This window comes from Erithacus rubecula, assembly GCF_903797595.1.
Source record: "Erithacus rubecula genome assembly, chromosome: 5".
Taxonomy (NCBI): domain Eukaryota; kingdom Metazoa; phylum Chordata; class Aves; order Passeriformes; family Muscicapidae; genus Erithacus; species Erithacus rubecula.
This window is the reverse complement of record NC_136687.1, coordinates 49698916-49713304: the sequence shown is the minus strand read 5'-3', so window position 1 is coordinate 49713304 and position 14389 is coordinate 49698916. Positions and strand designations below refer to the sequence as shown.

Genomic DNA, 14389 nt, shown 5'->3' with positions numbered 1-14389 from the left:
TTAAAAAGCATAAGAAGATAAAGACTGGCAGAAAAAATGTTTGGATTTGGGCCCGAAGTACTCACAAATTTGAGTTACACTTGACTAATAGTTTCAACTAAATGAGTGGAGGATTTTTGAAATTGTGTGAGTACAACTTGTTCTGTGTAAATGTAAATACTTTTCTTTCAAAATAACATTTTCATGTAAACATTGACCTAGCTCTAAGCAACAAAATACAATGACTTCAAGAAGGAGTAAATAATCTAGAAAATAAACTAAATTGCGTGGTCTGAACAATACACATTCAAAATCACATTTACAGGTTGGCTGGAAGTGGAGGAAGCTTCAATAACTTAAGCTTATTTCCTATTTTCATTTTTAGTAGTCTTGAAATGCGAAAGTTCCTTACACAATTATTCTGAAGGTTTGGCACCCCTCTTTTATTAAAAAAACAAACAAACAAACAAAAACTCCCAAATAGGCACAATGAATGACAGAGAGACCATCCAGGGAGAATTATACAGAGGTGAAAGAGAGGGAGAGCAAGTACACAGCCTCCATGTGAAACCTGATCCCCCACATTTTAACTGGGAGATTTGCAAGGTTGCTTCATCCTTCCATTTGAACATCTCCACAGGGTTGTGTTCTCCTCCCACTCGTGTGGCAGCAGCATTGGTGACACTGGGCTCTTCAGGGACAACGCGCTCGCTGCGCTGCTTTTTGAAGCCGTTTTCAAGTTAAACAAAGCACCTCCCCTGACAGAAATGCAGATCACTTAGTGGCTTTCCTCAGACAGAACCTGCCAGGCATCTCCTTCCACGAGCAGCCTGCAGGAGCAGGGAACACTTGCCTTGTAAACAAGCATGGCCCAGGGAGGCTGGCCTGCAGAAATAGCGCACGCCCCGGCAGGGTAAATAGTTTACATCTCCCTCAGCCTCTGGGTTGTGTCACAGAGCTGCTGGGTGGAAGGAGAAAATCTGCTGCAGCAGCCTGAAACATGCATCTTCGGAATGGGAGGGTGGAGAGGTTGTGTTTTAGATAGCATTTTGTGGAGGAAAAAGATCTTAATGGGCGTCCTGCGGACAACAGCTGGCAGAAGAGCATCACTGTGTCTGGTTTTGGCAAGAGGCATCTAAACAGGGCACAGAGTTGAAGTGTTTCAGACATTGAGTCCTATTTTTCTTTGCAAGGCACATGCAAGAAAATCCTTGCTTCTAATTCATGTCATTAATGAACACAAAGTGCAATAAATGAAATGTGTCCAAACCAGGGGAGTACAATGTGTCACCTCTCCTTTACTGCCTAAATGTAAGCTGTCTGCCCATAGGCAAGGAGGAGTGAAAGATGCTTTTGAAATGTTTAGGTATTTTGGGAGGATGGGTCCAGAATATTATTCTTTAGCATTGTGTTATGTGGGAAGAAACTTTGCTGACTAGGTTTTGATGGCTTAAATGGAAGGAGAGGACACCTGCTCAAATTCCACCAGCCGCCAGTTTTTCTTTCTTTAGAGATTAAATCAGATATAAATCAGATTATTTAGGTTTCAGTTTCCATAATTTGTTTTTCTTTAACAATAATCTTTACATTTTAGGGAATTCCCAGCACATGTGATTTGGGACTAAAAGATGAAGAGGTCTCCTCAACCAAAGGATCAAAAATTAGGAATGGGGAAACACCTGCACATCTCTGCTGGCAGAGGGATTTTTTCAGGGGTGTTTCCTTTGGCTTTCTAGCAGGTGTTACTGTGGAAGTGGAGTCCTTTGCTGATCCCCTGATTGCTGCAGAGTGGGTTGAGAAGTTCATAAGCAGGGCTGATAGCTTGAACACATTGTCCTCCACCTCTTCTCCTTGGATGAACCCCTGGGCACCTTTTGTTGAGATGAAGCTGAGTGTCAGCCTTTAAAATCTTATGTCTGGCTTTCTGAGGAAAGGGTTGGGTCCTGCCTTTCAGACAGCCTTGTGATGTCATTGGGAGGATTTTGGTGTTCCTCTGCTGAGGGAAGTGGGAAGGAGTATTGAGCTGACTTTCTCCTGGAAAAGGGTGGAAGTGACAGAAAGGAGACATTGGTTGGATGATCTGTGTCTGCTGCAGGGCAAATGAAACAACAAATATTGACATACAGGAAAACTATGAAATTCTTCAGGGATGGGGAGATGATATTTCTAAGGGAAATTTTCTAGTGCTTCTGTTCTTTCATAGATTTCTTCCGCGTTCCCCCCTCCACAGCTCTAAGATATGTGAATTTTTGTTATTTTTCAATGGGGTGCTTTTTTTTTCTCTCTTGTTCACGTATTTTAGTTTGAAAACTCTCTAAAAGAAGTGTAAAAAAAATTTGAAAGAATCTGTTTGACTGAACTTTTTTGAACTTCTGTAAGTAGTACAACATACAAATGGAATGACAGGATTATGCTGGTTTCTTGCAAGCATGTTTGAAAAGCATGGGGTTTTTCACATTTAATTTGGCAGTATTTTGAACTATTCTAATACAATGATCTATATAAACTACATCTGTTCCTTTCCAGAAGTGTGCTGAGTCTCATTTTGCCACGATTGTTAGAGGCAGAAACTGAATTCACCTTTGGCAGAAGCAAATACTCCTGAGAGTGCTAAAGAGGAAAAACTTTGCAGGGAAAGGAAAAAGTGGTCTTAAAACACTCAATTAATATTATTGTCAAATCTGAAATCATTTTATATTAGTGAAGGGAAGCAGAAATATGATGCTAGAATACAGTGGTTCCTAATCATTTTTTTCTGAATGGATGTGAAGTTTATAAGTCAAGGGTTTTGACTTCTTCCCAAAGTTCCCTAGAATTTTATGGGTTACAGAACAACGAATGTGAAATCCAAAAGGGACCCTGTAAATCTATTACAGTGCATGCTGGTCTTTATTTCACCTTAATTTTTAACATCATAACTCAATTTATTTTCAGTGGGAACTAAGATATAGGCAAGAGACAGGGGAATTATTTCACTAAGTGAATTTTTAAATTGACTTTCTCTAACTGACAGAGAAAAAAAGAGGAATTCTCTGCAGGTGACATCTTGCCATGAAATGCTGAACCCATTGCAGGTGACAGCAAGACTAAAAATGCTTGCAATAAAGCCTGAGATTTCTTTCTATAACTGTAGGATTTTTAAAGGGGTGAAAATTTTAGATTGTGCCCTGTACTAAAGCTGTACAAACAGTTTGCAGAAATCACTGATTCCTTCCTGAAACACAAAGCTTTAGATTTGAATCTGCTCAATTAGACAGCCCATGTTGACAGTGTTGTTGAAAATAAAACCAGAGAAGTAGGGTTGTTTCTATTTAGAGTGCATCCCCTACTGGAACTACAGCCAGCAGGATGTAGAATAAGTTACAAAATTCTAGTTCTGTTGCTTTTGTATTTAACTCTTTTTCTCCTTTCTTTAAATGTAGCTTCTTAGGTTTGTTGATTTTTTGCATGATTTTCATATAAGAAATTCTATTGCTGAGTAAGAAAAATATACAGTACAAGAAAATGCTCTTTTTCTCTCAGAGTGTATTTTAGACTTTTCTGAACATATATTTATTAATTTTATTCCTTCAAGTAGCTATTAAAATTTCTTTCTTGTTTTCAGGTTTGGTGGCTTCACCAACACTTCCTCCAACTCTAGGCTTGATGTGAGCTTTGTTTTTTCTCATGTATGGAGTCAAAATTTTTAACTCCAGTTCTAAGCCAACTTCCAAGACAAAGATAACAGAGAGTACCCTGACATTTCCTCCCCAGTAGTACTCCCTCTGACTTCTCTTGGTGCAGCCCAGCTGCTGGAATTCCTGCCTTGTAGCTCTGCTCCAGGTGAGGCTCCTGCAGCCATGTCTCACTATCAGCTTGGCAAGTATTAGTCATGGTTGCAGCTGAATTTCCCATTGGTATTCCTGGGTTTGTGTTCCATATCCCTTCTGTTGGTGGACAGAGTAGGTCTTTCTAATGACCTGCAGTTTTTGGGGGCCTAACCCAGTTTTTTGGGTGAGATTAGTTAACTGTGGTGTATTTTATAGAAGAGAGTGTCTAAATGTGACATATTTTCTAATGTCAAGCATATTTAAGTGTTTACATTGATTTTCTGCTGAAAGCATTGCTAAATCTCTGAAATGTGTTTCCTTGAGCATGGTGGTAAAATAGGGAGAAAAATGTGAATTCTGTGTAAGGGTAAATCAACTGCCCTTTTTGGATTGTTTTTCTAGTGTCTCTACATATAGATAAATCTGGTTCTTTAACTCACAGAGATTGAACTTCTGTCCACCAGCTTCAGTCCAAGGGGAAGCAACTTTGGAAAGGAAAACAGTGTAGAAGTATAAAATATTACATGTAGAAAAGTGTGAATATCTATAATAATCACATTCATCTGTAAAAATGGTTTTTACCCTTTTCCTTCTTCATCTGACTGGAACTCACTGATAATGGTTGTTTTATCTGATATGGTCCCCACCTAGGAAAGGACTCCAGCAAATCATTCCTCTATTGATAAGTTGTGTAGGGAATTGATTTAGCAGTGGTGCATTAAAAGAACAGCAATAAGAAGTACAAGCTGAGAGTGAGTAATTTCAGATAACTTTATGGGTAAATAATAATCCTTGAGTTTATTTATAGAATATACAAATACTTTCCTTTATTTCTTAGTTATCAAACCAGTAGTCAGGATGTGTAGCATGGAAACAACCTCTTATTTGTCAAACTTGACCACCAACACATTCTTTAAGAATTCTGCTATTTTATGGAAGAAAGCTGACTTTTTATATTCTTTTGCCCTATATTTGGCATCTATTTCCTTTCATTTTCTGGTGGAAAATGTTGCACAATTCATGCATTTAGGTATGTTAACAGTATTTGTAGTGAGTTACAGTGCATTACACTAATGAAGAAGTTTAGTTTTACATTTTTACCTAGCTGTAAAATACACTTTTATACAAATGAAAAGTTGAAAGCTTGGGCAAATATTTTTCTTTCTCTCTGAAACTACACAGCATCTCAGCTTGAAACACATATTTGCTGTAGGCCCCTTGTTCTTATGCCTTGGAGTATTTTTAGAGATTGACTGGTGCTGAAAGAAATCAAATTTAGCTGGATTACAATTTTTGTCTCTTTTAAATAGATTAAAAGAGGAAAAGGGAAAGAAAAGAATAATTCAGTATTTTAAATTCGTATTAGTGAGCCTAGCTACTTTCTTTTAAGTGAAGTCTCTACAAGACCTACACTGTTGTATTTTTTGGTATTGGTTGAAACTTATTTTTGATTTTTGCTGAAGTCAAATGGATTAAGTGAAAAATAAATAAATGTATTTTTAAAAGGAGGAAAAAATAAATCTTTAAAGCACTAGGAAGGAATTAGGTTGAGGAAAAATGAGAGAGTCATTTGAAGAACAGAATAATAAAATATGGGAAACATTGTTTCATCATCATTATCTTATGATTATGTGCTTTATTTTAGAATCAAATATGTGTGAACAAAATGTTACACCATGGCCTTGTGTTTATTGTGCAGATGAGAAAAATGTTTACCAGGACCACAGCTTGCATACTTACATTGCTTATATTGACATTATCATATTGAATAATAGCACTGTTTTCAATTTGCAAATTATTTCACTTCCACAGTGATTTGTTCAGTGGAACTGTGTCTGTGTTTCTCAGATTAGAGTCCTAACAGGTTAATTATTCATTGATGTATGTTGTATTTAGATAGAATATGTGTCTGATATACATAATATATAAACAATATATTTGCTTGTTTATATTTATCTCAGAATATCCCAGCTAGATGGAATTAAACTGGTAGAAAGGCCATGGATACATGGCTTGCCTTCCCCCAGTGCTTTTGCCTGCATTTTCTTTTCCTGCATTCCATATTTCTGGCAATCTCTTGTGGATGTTTGACCAGCAGGCAAAAAAAATCACTGGAAAACACAGTACTGTTTGGTCTGCTGTTTTCCTGTCAACTATCAACTCACAGTACAACTGGGTTAATAATTTCAGGATTGTTACTAGAGTGTGTGGTTAGAATAGGCAGAAATCCTCTGGCTGCATTTCCGTTCTGTATTGTGTTGTCTTCTGTTGTATTTCAAGTCTCAGGCCATTCAGGATAATAATCTGGATGGAGCTGGGAGAGAAGGAATGTCTGCAGATGGCATTCTTCTGTCAGTCTTGTAATAAAAACTCATCTGCAAAACAGAAATGGTTTTAAAATAACAGTTATTCACACCAATGACTTGCAGAAGGGCAAGGTGCATCATGGAGCATCTGGGATAAGGTGCCACAGGTATTCATCACTTTGGGAAGAGGATCCTCTCTTGGTTTCAGCATGTCATAACCTCACTCTTAAATTTTGTTACTTCACAGGCTGCTTGAAGGCAGAGAAGCTCTTTTTTTGGGTCCACAATGAAGCTAGGCTATGGCATGTTCAAACTTTTTAAATTAGCGTAGTGGCAAAGGTTGTTCATGTTAACAGAGTCTGTGTGATATTGCTGAAGGCAAAAGGATTTTTCTAGGGAAGGGTAAAAGGCCATTTAAGGAGTGTGAAGAATTTCAGGTTTTGAAAAACACCTGCTTTAGGAATACTGTCCTCTTAATTCACTTGGGCTAGCATGATTCCTGGGAGGAGTCACAGAAATCTATCAAGTCCTGTTGGGAGAATGATCTCTTCTTTTCTTGAAACAGACTCTCTCTTAATCCATGTCATAGTCTTTAGGACATTACTACCATATGATGAAACTGAATATTTTTATTGAATCTATTGTGTAGTGCCAGTGGACCTGAGTAGAAGAAACGATACTGGAGAGAACATAAAAGGAGTTTCTTTTCTCTTTAGATGGGCGTAGGAGAGTTCAATATTACCAGAAAAACTGCTTTGAACAATGCTGATAAAGAAGAGGTTTAATGAGGCTGGGGCTGTTTGTGGAAAATTAGTCGGTATTAGGGTATTATTCCTTCAGGGAGCGTTTATAATGCCGGCAGGAATGTGGAAGGGGGGCGGATCAGATTCCGGCACACCCTTGCAAGCTTTCAGCTGCTGATGCATGGTGCACCTGCGTGTTCCCCTGCCTGACCTCAGACCTGGCTCCAAAATCTCTGGCATCTGGAAGTGTGAGGAAAGATCAGGTTTTTAATTTTTGTGTGGGGTAGGGGGGGAAAAAATCCATCTTTTTTTATTTAAAGCTTAGAATGCCTTGTATTTTACATCTTTTTAAAGGATACTGCAAGCTGTTTAGTGGGTATGCTTTTTAGTGGCTTGAAGTTGAGGGTTTTAAAAATTTTTTTTAAAGCTGGTATCTTAAAGATCTCATAGTGGTATGTCCAAATAGATGAATAATACTCAGTTAAAAATCCTGGTTAGTTGGCAAGACTAGAGAAATTAATTTCATACTCTTTTGCTTATCTCAGGAAGAATGTTCTGCTTTAGCAAGCTCAGATTCAAACATGACAGCTTAGGCATTTATCTCACTTGTAGAAGTCTGGAATAGCATCTCATTATCAAATTGTAGTGATGTAGAGATAAAATGTAAATAGTGCTGTACGAAAATTGCCACTTCATAACCCTGTACACCATCACTGGTGGCTGCCCTAGGAACTTGCAAATTGTAAGTATGTGTAATTTACGTTGCTTGGATTTAACTGTTTTGTAATTACACTTTGATTTGTGTTTTTTTTTTATCAGACATGGTGGGGTGGTTAAGCTGTGCTGCTTATGAACTTCCATGTGAGTAATTTCATGGTATAAAGCTGTGCTTATTAAATGCATGGATTTTTCCCTTTCCGAGTTTAAAAGTTGTTTCATTTGGCATCTGTAGCCTATTTCTTGCAGTCTACTTAATTGAATAGCTTCTCTGTTTATCTTAAAATGCAGATAAATGGCTTTCAGCGCAGTGTTTATAACTTAATAGTTCCTGAAATGAGAGTCAACATTATCTCCTAGACTCGACTAGTCATAACTAATGATCCCTCTGCTTACACTGTTGAGCAAGCCCGGAGACACTGAACCCTGCAGGGAGCAAGGGCCCTGTGCAGTGGGAGGATAGTTTGTATGTGATGGCGCCTGCTAGACACGGCTTTTGTGGCTCAGTAGTGTTAATTGGGAGCCAAAATTTGTCCTTGGCCACCTCTAACCTCCAACCCCCTCTTACTGAACTGTTCCACAAATATGGATACAAACCTGAGGGGTGGTTGACAGCACACAGTATTCTCCCTTCCCTCATTGTTTAAGGTGAATATTATAATTTTGGTCTTATATTTGCTTCAGGTTTGCCTCATTATTTGCACATTTTGCAACACAAAGTCTTTGCAGAAATTTGGTGTATTTTTATGTTCCAAACATCACTGGCAGGCGGCCTAGCAAAGGCATTGTGTTGAGGCCTGGAAGAAGATGAGAAAATAATTAGGCAGCTGGCAATTACTGTATTTTGTTCTAGGCCTTTTTATATAATATTTAAAATTTTTAATGAAAGAAAGGTGATTTTTTAATATTTTCCTGACCTTTGGATTACATGTGAATGGAAAGGGGTAAGCTTTCCTTTTAAGAGTTAAGTGCATGCTCTGGGAAGAGAGAAGGAAAGAAAAGTCAAGTGGATTTGCCACCCATCAGTAATGCTCCATTATTATTACCTGGGGAACAAAATTTTCCTTGCTACATTCTGTCAGCTTTTCAGTATGACCTTTTCGTAAGATTTTTAACTTGCAAGGAGAGTATTTGTTGGACATCACAGATTTGTGTTGTGAGGTGGATATCACCCTTGAAGTATTTCAGCCAGCACAGTGTTCTCATTTTAAACAGGCAATCTAGCAGGAAGCTTTTGCTGGGTTTAGGTGAAGTTCAACTAGCTGTGTACAAACCAGTCTATGTCCCTAATTCCTATGTCTCCCCAGCCATCTAGTCCACTATTTTGAAAGCTATTTAAATGTAAACATTTAGGTGTGTGGCTGGTTGTAAAAAGAACTGTATACGAAAGCTGCTCCTACTTACAGACACTTATATCAGTTTTGTTTATTCTCCAGCTCCCATGTTTTTCACTGTTTTTCTGAGTTTTCACGTTATCTTAGGAGTAGGTTTTGAGCTTTGTGTTGGCAGAGCAGCAGGCTGGTACAGAGCACAGTCTGGGTAGCACCACACATGCTGCAAAGGCCACAGTGTACAAAGAAAGCAAATTCAAAACACTGCCTACAACTCTGAAGATGATTTTGTTGGACATTGCCACGAATGAGCTCTGGGAGACAAGAGGCAGAATGAGCAGGCTGCCCTCAGAAAGTTAAACAGAGGAATGTGATTGCTTCCAGGAGCACCAAGCAGTTTCCTGCAGGACCACCATTCACCACTGTGTTGGCAGAAATTTAGACATCATCTGTCTTTTTCACTTGGTACATGTGGTCTTGATAGAGTTACAGGTAGTTCTCTAAACTAGGGATGAATCAGGAACAGACTAGAGTAGGGAGGAGGAAAAATTTAGCCATTGCCTCTGCTAATACCAAATAGCTTTTAAAAAATATATGTAAGGCTCCTAAAAAGGAATCAAGTATTTGAAAAAAAACCACATGCAAAATTTTTTGAAAGAGGAAATTGGAGGCAGCTTTTTTATTTTGATGTTAATGTTGTATAAAGTCTTGTTTCTTCCTTTTTACTCTGTGATCTATCAAATACCTAGATATCCTACTTGTTTCAGTCAGCATCTTGAAGAGTTAGCTCTGAGAAACCAGTTGAAAGTTCATATAGTTCCAGATTAGTTATGAGCATTTTCTCATAGGAATAAAGCTCCTATTTCTTTGGAAATAATCCCATTGGTAAACAGCAGCTGCAATAAACCTTCCACCAAGAAATTTGATACGTAGTTCTGATTGTGCAGATATCTCTTTTTTTCATCACCAGTTTCCAAACACAGAATTAGATTAGGGAATGATGGAGCAGAAACTGAAGTATTGTTTGTACAGAAGAGCATTTCAATACAAATGCTGTGAGCATGTTGTGTCTGATGTTTACAGCTTAATATCAGAAAGAAACATTAGTAGCAGCATCTGTTGGTCATCTCTGACAGTTACATGGTGCCATGAAAATGATAGATGTTATGTGAAGGAGGTGTGGTATATTATGACCATATTATCTGGAATAAATCCCAATTACCAGATTAAGTTAACTAAATTATTTAAAGCATCTGAAGTACTAATTTGTGTGGTTTTGTTTTTAAATAATACTGATTTGTTTTATATAAATACTTGTGGGTCACAATTACAGGGAATTTTTAACAGTGGGGGATCAACTTGCACACAAATATCAGGATCATAAAATGCTCTCAGTGGCTATGTACCCTACCTTGCAATGAAATTCTTGCTATTGTTCCGTGATGGGACCAAATTTAGATTTTGCTTGATGCAGTTTATTTTTTGTTTGTTTAGGTTTGTTTTTTCTGTTTATTTTTGTTTGTTTGGGTGTGGGTTTGGGGGCATGGGGTTTGGCTGTTGTTTTTTGGTCGATTTTTTTGTTTGGTTTTTGGGTAGATGGGCTTTTTTGTTTTTGGTTTTGTTTGTTTGTTTGGTTTTTTGGGGGTTTTTTGTGATGTGCTATGATAAAGCTTGTGTACTGCGGTAGCAGCATCACAACCTCTTTGCTGGCTCTTTCTCTGAAAATAAAAAAATCCAAAATTTCTGGTTGCATGCCATTTCTTTTCATAGTCTGTTCTCAATTGGCATTTTTTCTACCATAAGAAGCCTCAAACCCCATCAAACCCTTCTTGTGATTGCTCTCATTGGCAAATATGTATTGGATTGTGTAGATGAGGGCCAGGCCACTGTGGTGTATCCTGTATCACAAGCAGTCACACTTTAAAGGGAGGTGAGGAGCAGAAGGTTCCAGCTCCAGCGTGCATTTTATATACTGACCTTGGAAGGCGTTGCCAACCATCTGGAAAGAGTTAGAAATTCTCTGTAGCTCGGGATCTTTGTTTTATTGGTAATTCCAGGATTTTCTTTCACCTTTCACTGTCACATCCTATGTAGCCCTTTGTGCCTGGCTGCAGTAATGCCGTTTGCCAGCTCACAATCAAAGCCAGCGCAGGGGGAAACAGCTGAGCCGCATTAAGCAGAGGCAGCCCGGACTGCATTTCTTTAGTGCTGAATAACAGGCCACAGGTGCAGGATTAGCCCAGCCTGTGGTGCTGTGTTTGCTTTGCAGAGCCCCCTGTACCTCCTCCCAGGACTCCCATCCTCGGGGAGTCTGGCAGCGATGCAGTGAGCGCGGAAACTCCTGTAAGTAGAAGGCTTTGGCTTTCAGCTCACAGAGCACTTGTGCTTCCCCCTCCTTGTCTTCCCTTTTCCTTCTTTTTTCTTTCTTTTATTTCCTTTTGTTTTTTTGGTTTTTTTGGGTTTTTTTTAAAGCCTGCTTTGAGCAGAGCACTTAAGACACTGGGGAAAAAAAGTAAAGTAGTGAAGTTCAGTGGGCTCTTCAGAATGGACAGAGGGGGACTGGAGAAAAAGCAGCGTGGCTGGTGTGCTGGCAAGATGTGGAGCAGCAGGGAGCCAGCTGCTCGTGGTGCACAGGGTCCTGTGTTTGCAGCTTTGGTTCCTGCAGGGACTCACACACACACACACACACACACACACACACACACACACTCTGGAGGTTTCCTATTAATTCACTTGGACTGGAGGTCAGAGTTTGGACAGTGTCGGGAGGCCGATGCAACCTTTAGGTGCACTCTTGGTTGGTTTAGATTTAAGGAGAAAGGTGGTAGATTTACAGAGAAAATACTGCAGGTAAAACAAAAGATTTCCTCTTTGGTGAGGATTGAGGAAAAAAGAGATTTTTAGAAGAGCTGGTACTTGGAAATCAGCCTGATCTTGAACTTAAAAGGATGTTTCACTTTTTCTCCTTTATATTAACCTTTGGATTTGAATCTAATTTAAAAATAAATGTTTTGGCAGTAATAAGCTAATTTTGGTGCCAGGTTTGCATTGTGGGCATGGATTTCACAGCTGGGACTGGTTTCAGCCTTAGTGATAGTCACCCTTCTAACTTTGATGATGTATAGCGCTTGTGTATGTCAGTAATGCTTATTAAAATGCTGCATCTGTTCTGTGCATTTCAAATACTAGTTCATTGAAAAAATAGCCAAATAATAGAAGCAAATGTACTTTTTCTTCTACTCATTTCTGTTCATATCTGGCTGGACACTAAAAAAAAAAAAAGTTTTACGTTCGACGAGAAATTTGTAGAGAATGAAAGAAAGGTGGTCATGTATCTCTTGACAACTTCACATGGGATGTGAGCTTGCCAGGGATGTTTGCAGTGCACATTTCTTAGGCTTTGAGGTTGTGTCTGAAGTGGAGTTGTGAAGATACATCAGTATGGCATTGGGATAAAAGCAAAGCAGGGCTGAGGTTGGTTCCTCCTGTTGCAGACACCTGAGTGGGTGGGTGAGCATGGAAGTTGGTGGGCACTGGTTGGTGGGTTGGTGGCAGTGTCACTGGCATGGGTGGCACACATCCCCTTCCTGCCCAGACATGAGCTCTGGAGCATTCAGAGGGGGAAATGCTTTTAGGCTGCTCAAACACTTCTGGAAAACTACAGCGCTTATGTCTGCGGTCAGAATTGTGCAATTAATTTTGGTTTGCAGTAGAGATGCTTTCCTCCCCCTCTAAATGGATTTGTTTGTTTTCTGTCAAAGTGAATAAGTCAATGACACTTTCAGTTGCATTCAGCCGTGTTTGCAGAAGATAAGGTTTGTGCCTCAGCCCTCGTTCATGAGCACAAAGATTTTCTTCATCACTTGTGGGTTCCACACATGCAGTTCAAATGCCTGTGCACTGTGTGTGGTGAGGCCAACAGTACCTGCAGTCAGTTCAGCCTAACAGGGCAGGAATTTGTATTGTCACTTGTTCAGTTGCTTAAAACTCTGCTTGGCCTGGTGACCTGTCAGGGGGGCATTTGCCTTCAGGCAGAAGAATTTTTGGAGATCCTTGAGCACTTCATTCAGCAATAGTGAGTTGCTGAGAGTGTTGTAAACACATGGGGTTTTGGGAAGCAGATGGCGTTAATCCATGAAAAATTACCAAAATACTAGTTATTTTTTCAGATATAATCTGAGTAAATAATAATCTATCCTTCTGGAAGATAAACAAGTACTTGAGGAAAAGTTGGAAGGGGAATTGGTAGGAAGCGTCATCATCCCCATGATTTGGAAGAATGGTAAATTAATCAAGAAACCAAGTTTAAAGAAAGTTACATATATATGGCCACAGATTTTGAAAAAAAAATCATTAAAAATATATAATCATGCCATAACATGCTTTTGGTTTTGTGAATATCTACACTATTTAATTTATTCTTACAAAAAGAGAAAAAAGGAATTACACCAAGGTAGCAGATACTAGAAAGGAGTTGCTAATTTATGAAGTAGGTTGCTCTTTAGGCTGAGCAGGGGTTATGTCACATTTGCTCCTGAGCAGACAAACCCAGTCAGTCAGAAGGGCACTGGCACCTCTGAACAGTGTTGGCACTGGTTTCTGCAAAGCATGGCATGTGCACATGCTCATTATATTTAAATATCCAGGTGCAGTCTTTGATCTTGAGGTGAGAATGGCTAGCTGGTATTTTTATCTTCCAGGCACTATTTTTGTCTCAGCCTCATGGTGCTCTTGTGTTTCTTCTTTTTGGAAAGGCAGAAGGGATGACAGTGATTTATTAAACATATCTTAGAGATCCATGAGGTCAAAGCTGTCTCTTGCTGGTTTCTTTTTTAAATTCCGTTGTCTGAATGCCTCAATCTCAATATGATACGAACTGATAATAAATAAAATCTGCAGCTTGCCCAGTACAATCTGCTCTGCTTTCCTAAAGATCAGACAGCAAAGCATGGATTAGTAGCAATGGTATCACATTGCATTGCTTCCCATCTGTGTATTCTTTCCCCTGTTGCTGCTGTTCAGGAGAATTTTCAAGATCACTTGTAGTGACATTTGCATAATCTCCTGATGATCACATTTGGTGTTTGCTGCTTGGAACTGCAAGTACATGTGGTGATTTGCAGCTTAGAAGCAGAAATAACTACCTTAGGATGTTAACAGTAATCTTCCAGTATTGTTTTAATTATTTTTTTTCTTTAATGTGGAGTGTGGCACAGACTTTGCTGTTCATTAATATCCAAATTGTCTTTTTGACATATTTGTGCCCTAATTTCCATTCCCTGTTTTGAGCATAATTTAACTTTAATGAATCTATGCTGACCACTCCTGATGACTTTTTTGTCATTCATGTTGACAGAGACGGCCTCCAGAATTCTGTTACAGAATATTCTGACTTGGAAGGGATCCTCAAGGATGGTCAAGTCCAATTCATGTGGGACCAAACCCACCCCCTTGGTGTTATTAGCACTGTGCTCTATCCAAGTGGGCTGATCTCAGGCACTAAA

At 39.0% G+C, this 14389-nt stretch overlaps 1 protein-coding gene across 10 annotated transcripts in view; it reads left to right on the top strand.

Annotated features, from left to right (window-relative positions):
- Positions 1–14389, top strand: part of BMPR1B (bone morphogenetic protein receptor type 1B) — a 221689-nt gene that overhangs the window by 175116 nt on the left and 32184 nt on the right. Inside the window, exon 1 of one of the 10 annotated variants that reach the window (XM_079307118.1) lies at positions 11116–11228. The exons of the other annotated variants lie outside the window; for them this stretch is intronic. The gene's annotated coding sequence lies outside the window, so the exon portion shown is untranslated. Of the gene's footprint in view, positions 1–11115; positions 11229–14389 lie in introns of those variants that run through there. 10 annotated transcript variants of the gene reach the window in all.